Below are 12,919 nucleotides of genomic sequence, written 5' to 3' on the forward strand. Positions count from 1 at the left end.
AAGGCAGAAGTCAGAACGATTTGTAACAGGCTATTATGAAATCTAAGAAAAAGAACTTTTTAAGTCTGCTAAGCGAAGAGTCACTCAATTTAAAACAAATAACCACAGCACTGAACATTTCTGAGTGACCAGAAATAGAAAAGTGTCTTAACGAACTAGAGGAGGCTGTGAGCATTGAACACAACAATCCAATGTTTACTCAAAAAGAAATCCTGTGCTGTTCAACCCCAAATGGTACAGGAACTAATGTTTCTTATTCAGGTGGTAGTGTACACCTAAAAATAAGAATAAAGGCAGAGCTCCTGCATACGGAGGGAGGCAGTGTGGGAACAGAGCTGGAAGCCAGCTCAGACTCAGCTGTTTGACCTTGGGCAAGTTTAAGTTTCAGTTTCCTCATCTTTGAAATGGTCACAATAAAAATACCTATTAAGGGCTGTGAAATCAATTGTGCCTAGCAGAATATCAATGTAGTAAATGCTTGAAAAATGCAAGCAGCTATCGCCATTATGTTATTATAACTGGTAATATTTTGCTTATTCCAAACAGGTCATGCCAGCAGTTCTCTGCTTTGAGTAGCTGAATACAATTTAAAAACATCAATTAAAAAATTTTTTTGGATTGGTTGTAGCTTTATAAATACTATATACAAATCATGTTTAAACATACACAGTGTGATTATAAAACAATGAGGAAAATTTCCTCATATGACAAAAAGAAATGACTCATTTACTTTAATTTATTTATTTGCTCAGCAAGCATTTATTACTTTTTAGGTGCCTGACATTGCTAAGCAGTAGGGATGCAGTAGAATACAAGAAAGGCAGGCATTAAATAATTATAAAAATAAATATTTAAATTATATTGGTGAAAAGCCTAGGGGTCCTCATTGAAGGAAGAGTGGTGATGGGAATAAATAAAGTGATATTTAAACTGACACCTGACAGCTATGGGTAAGTGGCTAGACCAGCACTTCTCCTCCAATTTTATTCATTATCTACCCCCACCAAAGACAGCCTTTCTAGACTTTGTTTCCTAACTGCCCTCTGAAATTCTAATACCACAGATATACTGTATATCTATTTACAGACTGCAGGAGCAATATTTTTTGCCCCTAGCAGGCAATTCCTGGTTCTGGCTTGGGGGGCGATCAACATCATCTGATCAGGGGGAAGGAGACAAGTAGTCCAGACAGAGGGAAGTGCTTCTGTGAGGACCTTAAGTCCTACTGACGGGGAGACTATGATAAAACCAACTCCCAGCTCTTGTTGTTCAATAACAAATGAATCCAGTTTTGGACATGCTGAATGTGAGGACCATCTGAGACATTTAAGTAGAAAGAAATGTCCATAGGCAGGTGGATATCTGAGCATGGAGCAGACAGGAAAGGATAAGCCTACAAAGAAAGGAGATGAAGGATTGACCAGGGAGAGTAAAGGAAGAAAGTTATTTAAGAGAAGAAAAGAGTTACCAGGGTCATATGCTGCTGAGAGTTTAAGATGAGGACTGAAAAATGGCCCACAGGTGCAGTGAACTGCCAGTCCTGGTCCTTACCTGCTGACGGGGATGAATGGAATAAATGCAACCCGTGAAGACCCATCTGCTCCTCTCCAAAACCTACACAGAATGAGAATCAGAAGAAACGTGAGGTTGCTGATCTTACACAATAAAAGTAAACATACTGAAAAACATTTATTCAAAAAGTTGTTCTTACTTGTTTCTGACATTAAGGCTGACGACGTAAGTAAAATGAAAAATTCTCGATCTTCTAAGCATTTGACGATTGCCTTAAACATAAAATAGCAAGAAAGAAGATTCAATTCCTCTCTCCTTCTCCCTCTACCACATTCTTCAGTGATTTTTAAGCTCATGAAAAGTTAAAGAAAAAAATTCTTGAAATGTCAGTATTTATGGGAATCAGGACAATTTTGTCCCCAGTATCAGAAACTGCAAGCTCCTTAGCATTCAAGTAATCTTGGCCTTGTTATGGCTACATATAATAAATAACTAGAACATCATGGGTTAGTTTTAGGATAGTGTTCAATTACATAACAAATCAATCAGAAACAACGTCTTTCATTTTTTTTCATTGACATGTTGGACATTTCATACTGCTAAGTAGCCGCTCTGTTCCCATTTAGCCACTACAAATTCAAGGTCAATCAGACCTATGATTAACATGTTAAGCTCATTTTAATACAAAACATATCACAGAATCCTGGGACTAGAAAAACTGGAAGATACCATCCATTAAAAGAATCCTTTCTACAGCTTCCTAAGAGATGAGTAATAAAAGGAAATAACATCATTAGGTCCCCTGGTTATAAGAAATGCAGATGAAAATAAATACTTCTATTTTCCCTCTACCACAGTCTTCAGTGGCATCTTCTGTCATTCTAAATCACAGAGATAACAGCTCTTCTTCCCCATTAGTCACCATTTCAAAAGCCTATATACCCTTAACAAAGATAAAATTCAATGTCATACAATAATTTGTCAGTTAAAAAAACAGAATAAAAGATACCACTTTATAAAGTGATAAAACATACTTCAAAACTTGACAGGTCATAAGCCTACAAATATGATAAATCAATAAATTATTCAACAACTCAAGTATGAAAAAAAGACTTCTTTTCTAATTATTTATTGGAACTAATTATGAGACTGAAACTTCACCCACAGGAACAATCACTATTGTGAGTCTCCAAACATTTCTATCACAGCCCCTATGCATTGGTTGGTTTACATTTTTGTCTCCTATAGTCTTGTAAGTTCCTTGATGGCAGGGACAATTTGTCTTTTTGCTTCTGGCACACAGTAGGCACTCAAGAAAGAATTACTGAATAAATGTATCAACAGTTATATATACCCATATCTTTGGTATTTATCAGCAAACAGATGTAATTCTTGTTTTATCTTTTTATCGGTGTAAAGAGTAAAAGTGACAATAATTAGCTACATTATTCTGAATTTTAGTTTTGTAATATAGATGAAAGTAAAATCCTATATCTGCTTAAAACTGTACATTCCTTTATTCCAAAATATGTGCACGTAAAACAAATATGTAGTGTATCTTATTAGTCTCTCAAATTATGCGCTGAAAGGGCTATATAAAATTCCTATTTTAACCTTTGTGGGGAAAAAAATCATAGAATCTTTGAAATATCTACTTCTAGCCTTTTCCATTCACACACAGAAAAATCCAGCCATACATGTCTTTACCACCTTTTAAAGAAGAGACCTTCCTCAGTACTGTTCTTGAAGTCCAGTGTTGTAGGTACAAGGGACATTTACTGCTCGTCCACTATACACCAGGCACCAAGGTGTCAAAGATGCTTAAGACATGATACCTACCCTCAAGGAGCTCGATGTCTAGGTAGGGAGACCGATATGTAAAGATTATTCATTATAAAATGAGGCAGGAAAAGCAGCCTGGAGCACTGAGAGCGAAGGACCTTATGTGATAAGTAATTTCTGTTAAGTAATTAACACACAAACTGTGAAGTAAAGCTGGGCACCGAGTCTCCTGAGTTCAATACCAGAAGCACTCACAAGTAGACCCTTCACTAATGCATTTTCTCAAAGTATCTTTGAACTTCCTTCCTTTGAATTTCCAAATATAAAATGAACTACACTACTTCGAAAACACATAGCCTGTAGTCCCCGTCGATACTCAGTGGTCACCTGCTCAGCATCCTGTGTCAGCCACTGCACCTCCTTACTGCAGAATGGGGGCCCTGACCTCGCACCCAGTTCTGGAAGGTGGGCTCTGAGTGGCCTGAACTAATCAGTGTGGGCCATTCCCTTTCTACTTGCTGCTGAGAGACATGCAGATGATGGAACTGGTCTAAGGACAGAAGCCATGGTTTGGAGGACGGGTTCTCTCTGCATGCAAAAAGGAAGCACGCAGCCCTGACTGGCAGCCTAGGACAGAACTATTGCACAGAGGAGGGAGAAGCTGAAAGAAAAAGAGTCCTGAGCAAACAGCACTTGAACTTGCTTTACCATCTAAAACTCAAAAGTAAGCCTATCAAAACTCTTTATTGTTTAAGCCAGTCTGAATTTCTGTTACATGCAACTCAAGCATCTTACCTGACACTTCCCCCAAGGCAGCTCACCTATCTATTCTGTTAATTTACCGGTTTCATACTGTCTACTATGGGGATAAGTCCGTTGTGCCACTAAAGGGCTGAGCAGACTTGTTTGCTCACTTCCACCATGCACACTGTTTCCTTTGGGATGTTTGGGAATCACTCACTGTAAGGTCAGCATCTACTCCTATCCTCAGACCGAGGAGCCCTGGTTAACACAGTGGAGAGGTCTTTGGATGTTACATATTTCTCAGTAGAATCGTGCTTTTCTACGCTATGAAAGCAATAGAAGCAGCAACTTTTTCTTCTTTATACACCTATGTGTTGACAAGGGTCACTTTTAAAGAAATATCCCACAAATCAATCTCCTTTGATTAATGCAGAAATACTAGGGATCTACTCAATTCTTCCATCATAAAACAAAAACAACAAAAAAGGATTTGAGAAAAACTGTCCTCCTATACTTAAAACCAGGAGTATGAACTGACTAGTGAGACACAGAAAAAGTAAACTAAGATACAAAGGGGATGAACATGTTAGCCAATACATATCATGTCAATAAATATTAAATGATAAATATCCTCTTAAGGGAATTTCCTGGCGGTCCAGTGGTTAGGACTTGGCACTTTCATTGTTGTGGGCCCGGGTTGGACCCCTGGTCAGGGAACTAAGATCCTACAAGCTGTGTGGCGTGACCAAAAAAAAAAAAAAAAAAAAAAATCCTTTTGAGCAAGCTAAAACAATTCAATCTAGGCAGAGCCAACTAATAAACAGATATCAATTTCTCAATTTAAGGAAAACATAATAATAATATTTTAAACTGATGATTCTTACCAATTGCTCCCTTTTAATGTACTCTGTTAGTTTATCTACTTTTTCCCCTTGTTTGTTGGACAGTTTCACCTCATACATATTGAAGCACATATCTTGGCAACAGACTGTGGAGAAAATCAGAAACACAGAACATTTCCTATTTTAAAATGCTATCGTGAAAAATTCCGTTTCTCCCTAGACCCACCGTGTGGCTGACATGGTTGGTCTTGGTGCTCCGGCCTGGTGTCAGGCCTGAGCCTCTGAGGTGGGAGAGCCGAGTTCAGGACACTGGACCACCAGAGACCACCCGGCTCCATGTAACATCAACCGGCAAGAGCTCTCCCAGAGATCTCTGTCTCAACGCTAAGATCCAGCTCCACCCAATGGCCAGCAAACTCCAGGGCTGGACGCCCCACGCCAAACAACCAGCAAGACAGGAACACAACCCCACCCATTAGCAGAGAGGCTACCTAAAATCATACTAAATTCAGAGACACCCCAAAACACACCACTGGACGCAGCCCTGCCCACCAGAAAGACAAGATCCAGCCCCACCCACCAGAACACAGGCATCAGTCCTCTCCGCCAGGAAGGCTACACAAGCCACTGAACCAACCTTACCCACTGGGGGCAGACACCAAAAACAAAGGGAACTACGAACCTGCAGCCTGCGAAAAGGAGATCCCAAACACAGTAAGTTAAGCACAATGGGAAAACAGAGAAATATGTAGCAGACGAAGGAGCAAGGTAACAAACCATCAGACCAAACGAAGAGGAAATAGGCAGTCTACCTGAAAAAGAATTCAGAGTAATGATAGGAAAGATGATCCAAAATCTTGGAAATAGGATGGAGAAAATACAAGAAACGTTTAACAAGGACCTAGAAGAACTAAAGAGCAAACAAACAATGACGAACAACACAATAAATGAAAATAAAAATTCTCAGGAAGGAAGCAATAGCAGAATAACTGAGGCAGAAGAATGGATAAGTGACCGGGAAGATAAAACAGTGGAAGTAACTACCGCAGAGCAAAATAGAGAAAAATGAATGAAAAGAACTGAGGACAGTCTCAGAGGCCTCTGGGACAACATTAAAAGCACCAATGTTTGAATTATAAGGATCCCAGAAGAAGAAGAGAAAAAGAAAGGGTCTGAGAAAATATCTGAAGAGATTATAGTTGAAAACTTCCCTAACATGGGAAAAGAAACAGCCAGTCAGGTCCAGGAAGTGCAGAGAGTCCCATACAGGATAAATCCAAGGAGAAACATGCCAAGACACATATTATTCAAACTATCAAAAATTAAATACAAAGAAAAAAATCCTAAAAGCAGCAAGGGAAAAGCAACAAATAACACACAAGGGAATCCCCGTAAGGTTAACAGCTGATCATTCAGCAGAAACTCTGCAGGCCAGAAGGGAGTGGCAGGACATATCTAAAGTGATGAAAGGGAAAAACCTACAACCAAGATTACTCGACCAGCAAGGATCTCATTCAGGTTCGATGGAGAAATTAAAACCTTTACAGACAAGCAAAAGCTAAGAGAATTCAGCACCACCAAACCAGCTTTACAACAAATGCTAAAGGAACTTCTCTAGGCAGGGAACACAAGAGAAGGAAAACACCTACAAAAACAAACCCAAAACAATTAAGAAAATGGTACTAGGAACATACATAGCGATAATTACCTTAACTGTAAATGGATTAAATGCTCCAACAAAAAGACATAGCCTGGCTGAAGGGATACAAAAACAAGACCTGTGTACATGCTGTCTACAAGAGACCCACTTCAGACCCAGGGACACATACAGACTGAAAGTGAGGGGATGGAAAAAGATACTCCATGCAAATGGAAATTGAAAGAAAGCTGGAGCAGCAATTCTCATATCAGACAAAATAAACTTTAAAATAAAGACTATTACAAGAGACAAAGAAGGACACCACATAATGATCAAGGGATCAATCCAAGAAGATATAACAACTGTAAATATTATGCATCTGACATAGGAGCACCTCAATACACAAGACAAATGCTAACAGCCATAAAAGGGGAAATCCATAGTAACACAATAATAGTAGGGGACTTTAACACTCCACTTTCACCAACAGACAAATCATCTAAAATGAAAATAAATAAGGAAACACAAGCTTTAAATAACACCTTAAACAAGATGGACTTCACTGATATTTATAGGACATTCCATCCAACAACAACAGAATACACTTTCTTCTCAAGTGCTCATGGAACATTCCCCAGGATACATCATATCTTGGGTCACAAATCAAGCCTTGGGAAATTGAAGAAAATTGAAATCGTATCCAGTATCTTTTCTGACCACAACTTTATGAGACTAGATATCAATTACAGGGAAAAAAACTGTAAAAAATACAAACACATGGAGGCTAAACAACACGCTACTAAATAACCAAGAAATCACTGAAGAAATCAAAGAGGAAATAAAAAAATACCTAGAGACAAATGACAATGAAAACACGACCCAAAACCTATGGGATGCAGCAAAAGTTCTAAGAGGGAAGTTTACAGCACTACAATCCTACCTCAAGAGACAAGACAAATCTCAAATAAACAACCTAACCTTACACCTAAAGCAATTAGAGAAAGAAGAACAAAAAAAACCCCAAAGTTAGCAGATGGAAAGAAATCATAAAGATCAGATCAGAAATAAATGAAAAAGAAATGAAGGAAACAATAGCAAAGATCAATCAAACTAAAAGCTGGTTCTTTGAGAAGATAAACAAAATTGATAAACCATTAGCCAGACTCATCAAGAAAAAAAGGGAGAAGACTCAAATCAACAGAATTAGAAATGAAAGAAGGAGAAGTAACAACTGACACTGCAGAAATACAAAGGATCATAAGAGACTACTGCAAGCAACTATATGCCAATAAAATGGACAACCTGGAAGAAATGGACAAGTTCTCAGAAAAGCGCAACCTTCCGAGACTGAACCAGGAAGAAACAGAAAATATAAACAGACCAATCACAAGCAGTGAAATTGAAACTGTGATTAAAATTCTTCCAACAAACAAAAGGCCAGGACCGGATGGCTTCACAGGCAAATTCTATCAAACATTTAGAGAAGAGCTAACACCTATCCTTCTCAAACTCTTCCAAATTATAGCAGAGGGAGGAACACTGCCAACCTCATTCTACGAGGCCACCACCATCCTGATACCAAAACCAGACAAAGATGTCACAAAGAAAGAAAACCACAGGCCAATATCACTAATGAACATAGATGCAAAAATCCTCAACAAAATACTAGCAAACAGAGTCCAAGAACACATTAAAAGGATCATACACCATGATCAAGTGGGGTTTATCCCAGGAATGCAAGGATTCTTCAATATACGCAAGTCAATCAATGTGATACACCATATTAACAAATTGGAGGATAAAAACCCTATGATGATCTCAATGGATGCAGAAAAAGCTTTTGAGAAAATTCAGCACCCATTTACGATATAAACTCTCCAGAAAGTAGGTAGAGGGGGAACCTCCCAAGAACTGAATCACAGAGCTACTCTACACCTTTCACAAAAGACCCTTTTAAGAAGTACTTAAGGGAAAACAGAAGTAAGAGGGCGAGAGAGAGAGTGCACATGCACGCGTGCATGTGTGTATGAAAGAGAGGGTGGAAAAGAACTGGAACAGAGCTCAGGACATGCAGTGTACCATGACATCTGAACAGACCTTTGTGCTCCACGTAATTCTGTTTTCTAAAAGCAGCTTCTGGTAGTCTGTTTTTCAAAGACGACACTTTCATTACATACTTAAACTCTAGTTCGTGTGGTCTAAGAAACAAAATAACAATATCATGTAAAGTAATAAGCACTGAAACTACAGCTTCATAAGTTTTGGTTTTCTAATATAAAGCAAACAAAAATATTATAACCACAAAAAATTCTTAAATCTATAAACGCCAGATCAAATAATGTACATATTCATAAATAGTATAGATTTTTGAGTATGTGACCTCATAAACCATGGTCTGCAAATGTGTTCCCATTTTCTGAGTGCATGCATTTCTGTTATAACCAAAATATCCAGACATGTGGAAGAATTATGCATATTGGAACGAGAATCTTCTAGAAATTACACTACGTAAGAACTTTTGATAATATGGGACTGCCGACCATGCAGTGCCACAGGATGAACCGCAGCCAGACTTGCATCATTTCCCCTGACTACCTTTTCCTTCTTTAAAACTCATTTTTAAATACTTGCAGACTTACAGATGCCTCCTTTCCCCCCAAATACTTCTTAATGTGTACCCTTAAGAAAAATATTTCCTTATATAACCACAAAACAATTAGCAAAAATCAACAAATTAACAATGATACAGGACAATTTTTTAACCTACAGACCTCATTCAAATGTTGCCAACTGTCTCACTAAGGTCCCTTGTAACAAAAGAAGGTACTTTTTTCTGGTTCAGGATCCAATCCAGGATGCCACATTGCATTTACATATGTCTCTTTAGTCTCCTTCAGTCTGCAACAATCTCTGAGTCTTTATCTTCAGTGACCTTGATATTTTTGAATAATATAGACCATTTATTTTGCAGAATGTCCCTCAATCTGGGCATGTCTAACCTTTCTTCCTGATTAGATTGGCAGGAGCACCACAGACTGATATCGTGTTATTCTCTGTGCATCATAACAGGAAGCACATGATGTTTATTCCTCTCCTGGTGACATTAGCTTAACCACTTAGTTAAGATGGTCTCTGTAGCTTCTTCCATTGTAAAGTCTTTATTTTTTCCTTTGCGAGATATGTAAATACCATCAAACTTTCACCTACTACATCAAGCCTCCACTGATTATTATGATGTTGCCAAAATGTGATTTCCAAATTCCATCGCTCTTTCTATACCTATTAGTTGCACTCTACAGTGAGAAAGAACTTTCCCTTCTCTCCCATTTATTTATTCACAGAATCCTTAATTTATTCTATGGGCTATAAATTCCCTCTCTCTTCTTAAAAAAGGCCAGTAGAAAGTAAATGATTTCTAATAGCACACCAGTTTTCATTTTATTTTTCAATTAAAGCATGTCTAACTTTCAACAGTTTTGGGTGCAAACTAAGAATAGATTAAACAAAAAGATATCACAAGATGCCCTTCACAGTTCTCTCTGCAGAAGCAAGTACTGTAATTCATCATAATGTAAATACATGTAAAGGCTACTCTAATACTAGTCTAGGAAAATCGTGTGAAAATTAAAAAGCTAGATACTGCAAACCTTATAAAGATTCTAATAGAATTCAGTGGCTAGAATCTGTTGCATCTGTTATCTAGGCAAGTCCAAGTTGTTTCTTGGGGAAGGTCAAACTTCTAGCATCAAGTAAATTAATTTAGCCTGAGAGATCATTTTCCCATAAATGGATTAAGATACTAAAATATAAAAAGTGATTTGTCAAAGATTATAAAACTAACTTATTTCAAGGCAACGGTCAGATTTATATCTGAATTTAGGTCTCCTGTGTCATGGCCCTGTGCTCTATACATCTCCCCAGGAGTAATCTAAAACCAAGTACAGTTGCTGTATTTCACACCAGTGCCAACAAGCAAGACCTCAAAATGAGAATCAAAAAATTATACAAGCATCAGTAAAGGCACTTATTCAATACTTACAGTTGTTTTGGAACCAATGTGCCGTAAGAGGACCAAAGAGTTATATCACACATCAGACAGCCTTGAATAATTAATTTCCCTTTCCATGGATAGATGAGAACTGTGAGAAATGAGGGTAAGAAAGAAACTGATTATTTTATTTATGAACAAAACATTTACTTAAAGAAACAGCTAAAAGAACCAATTAAATAATTTCTTACCATCTTCTTTGAGTTCAAGTCTAGGGGGAAAAAAAAGAAGCATATTTTATAAGAGCAAAGGAAAGAAATCCAGTAAAACAAAGTATGTACATAATTACTTACTTGCTTTTATGATTATGAGCTGGTGCTGCCATCTTTTTAGGTTCCCTGTACTGAAAAGCTACAATCACATAAGGACAGATCTGTCTGGGTCGCTCAATAACAGTGCTGCCTGAAAGTTCATAGAGGTAATACCGAAAGAAGCAAAATAAGTATTATCAGGGTAATACTACAGAATTCCACGTGCATCAAGTTTATTTCAACCCTACCCAACCCCAAAATTTAACTCCTTAGATTTAGAAATGATTTATTCCCAGGTGACTATACCTGATTCAGTTCAAAGGTGCGAAACTGACTTGTCTTGTGAGAAAACTTGTTAGTACTTACAGCCACGTGGCAATCATAGCCAGAAGATGGGCTGGTATAGTTAGTTGTATAATTCTCAGACACAAACTTGACTCTTCCCTAGAATGAAAATATTAAGACTAATCAAATGTTTTCAAATAGCAATAATCTGACTCTAGGATTTATTTAAAAGTAGCCTAATAAAGAACATATACACATGTTTGCTGTCAAGGTCCCGCCTCTTCATCAACAGGACCACCAAAGGCAATACTAAGAAGACAAATAATATAAATGGTACTTCAGTGAGCAATCAAAACCTGTATTCTCTCCCCATCAAACAGCTTATGATGTTGGGCAGGGCTGGCTTCTAAGCAGTAAAGTAAGGAAGACTGAGAGCACATAGGCAAAAACTAAACAGCAGTATCCACCAGACAGGGTGGGATATGGGGGCACGAAACCAATGGCGAGGCACAATCTGACATAAGCAAAAAATGTTTGTTACCTGAGCTGACAGGCACGTTGTCTGCGGCAGAACTACAGCACTTATCACAGAGCAGGAGAGGGAAGAGTAAGGGAGGGAAGCAGTGACTATGAGCCAATGCAATGCTACTTTCCCTCCAGTTCTTGGGGACAAGTTTTGGAATATGAAGAGTTCACACTCTTAAAAAAATCAGTAGTGTTACGTTTATGACCAAAGAACTTAAGATAGTAGGAAAGCTAAAACAAAAGCAAAACCAAAACGAGACCACAGAATATGTCCTCAAAAAGCCCCCCAACCTCTAAAATTAGAGTTTTCCTACTATCTGAGTGAAAATTCTAATTGCGTGATTCATTTATACTGGACTATTTAAGGGCATTTAAAAATTTCTGAGATCATCAGTTGCAGGTGCCCCATGAAACTGTGAACAAGGTCTCAATGTTTTAGGGGTTAAAAAAATATATAAAGGTTTCTCATTTTGACAACTTAAATCAATGAATGTTGCTTTCTAAATTCATCTCTTATAACTGAAATCACACTGCTTTATAAGCAGCTACTCGTTTTCTGTTATTTACTATTTAAAAAGTGGCATTGTGGGACAGGGTGAGAGGAAAGCTTTTCACTGAATACCTGTTGTATTATTTTGAAGCTTTTTTTAAAAAAACATATTCATAGATCATCTATAAAATGAATTTAAAAAAAGCTTTGTCCGTAAAGGAAAGCAAAAAGCAGTTATTTTCTCTGACTTTAGATAGCTGTCTTTGGCAAGGACTATGTGTAGCAAATGATCTGCAAAGAACATTATCACAGACTGATAATCTTTCATTTTTAAAAGAAAAATTACATAGAAGCACATTTAGTCTTTACCTTAATTAGATTAAAAATTACAACATAACCAGACTTCCCATGATACCAAGGTCTTGCATGAAGATAGTCTGAGTATTTGGAAATGTATACACCTATAAAAGTATAAAAATAGATTAATTTACACTTTAAAAAGATTATTTACACATGGGTTACCTTTAACTGAACAAGACAACACAAAAGACAAATAAATGCTAACATTAAAAAACTATTTTGAAACTGCTTACCTTTTAAAAACTATTTGAGATATTCTAAAGGTATGGAAACATTAGAGCTAAGATACAATACATCTGTTCGACAACCAATTTTCTATTTGGGTATGGTAAGTGAAAAGGGATAAGAGTATCACATGTTTGGAAAAGTCTTCGTGAGTCTGTTTTTTCTCCATGCAATCATTCAGTGAAAAGGCCTATAGTAATCTGATTCTCAAGTTAT

Source organism: Delphinapterus leucas, chromosome 3 (genome assembly GCF_059928025.1).
Source record: "Delphinapterus leucas isolate spDelLeu-1000000601 "Yukka" chromosome 3, BTC_Dleu_Yukka2, whole genome shotgun sequence".
In the NCBI taxonomy this organism is placed as follows: Eukaryota; Metazoa; Chordata; class Mammalia; order Artiodactyla; family Monodontidae; genus Delphinapterus; species Delphinapterus leucas.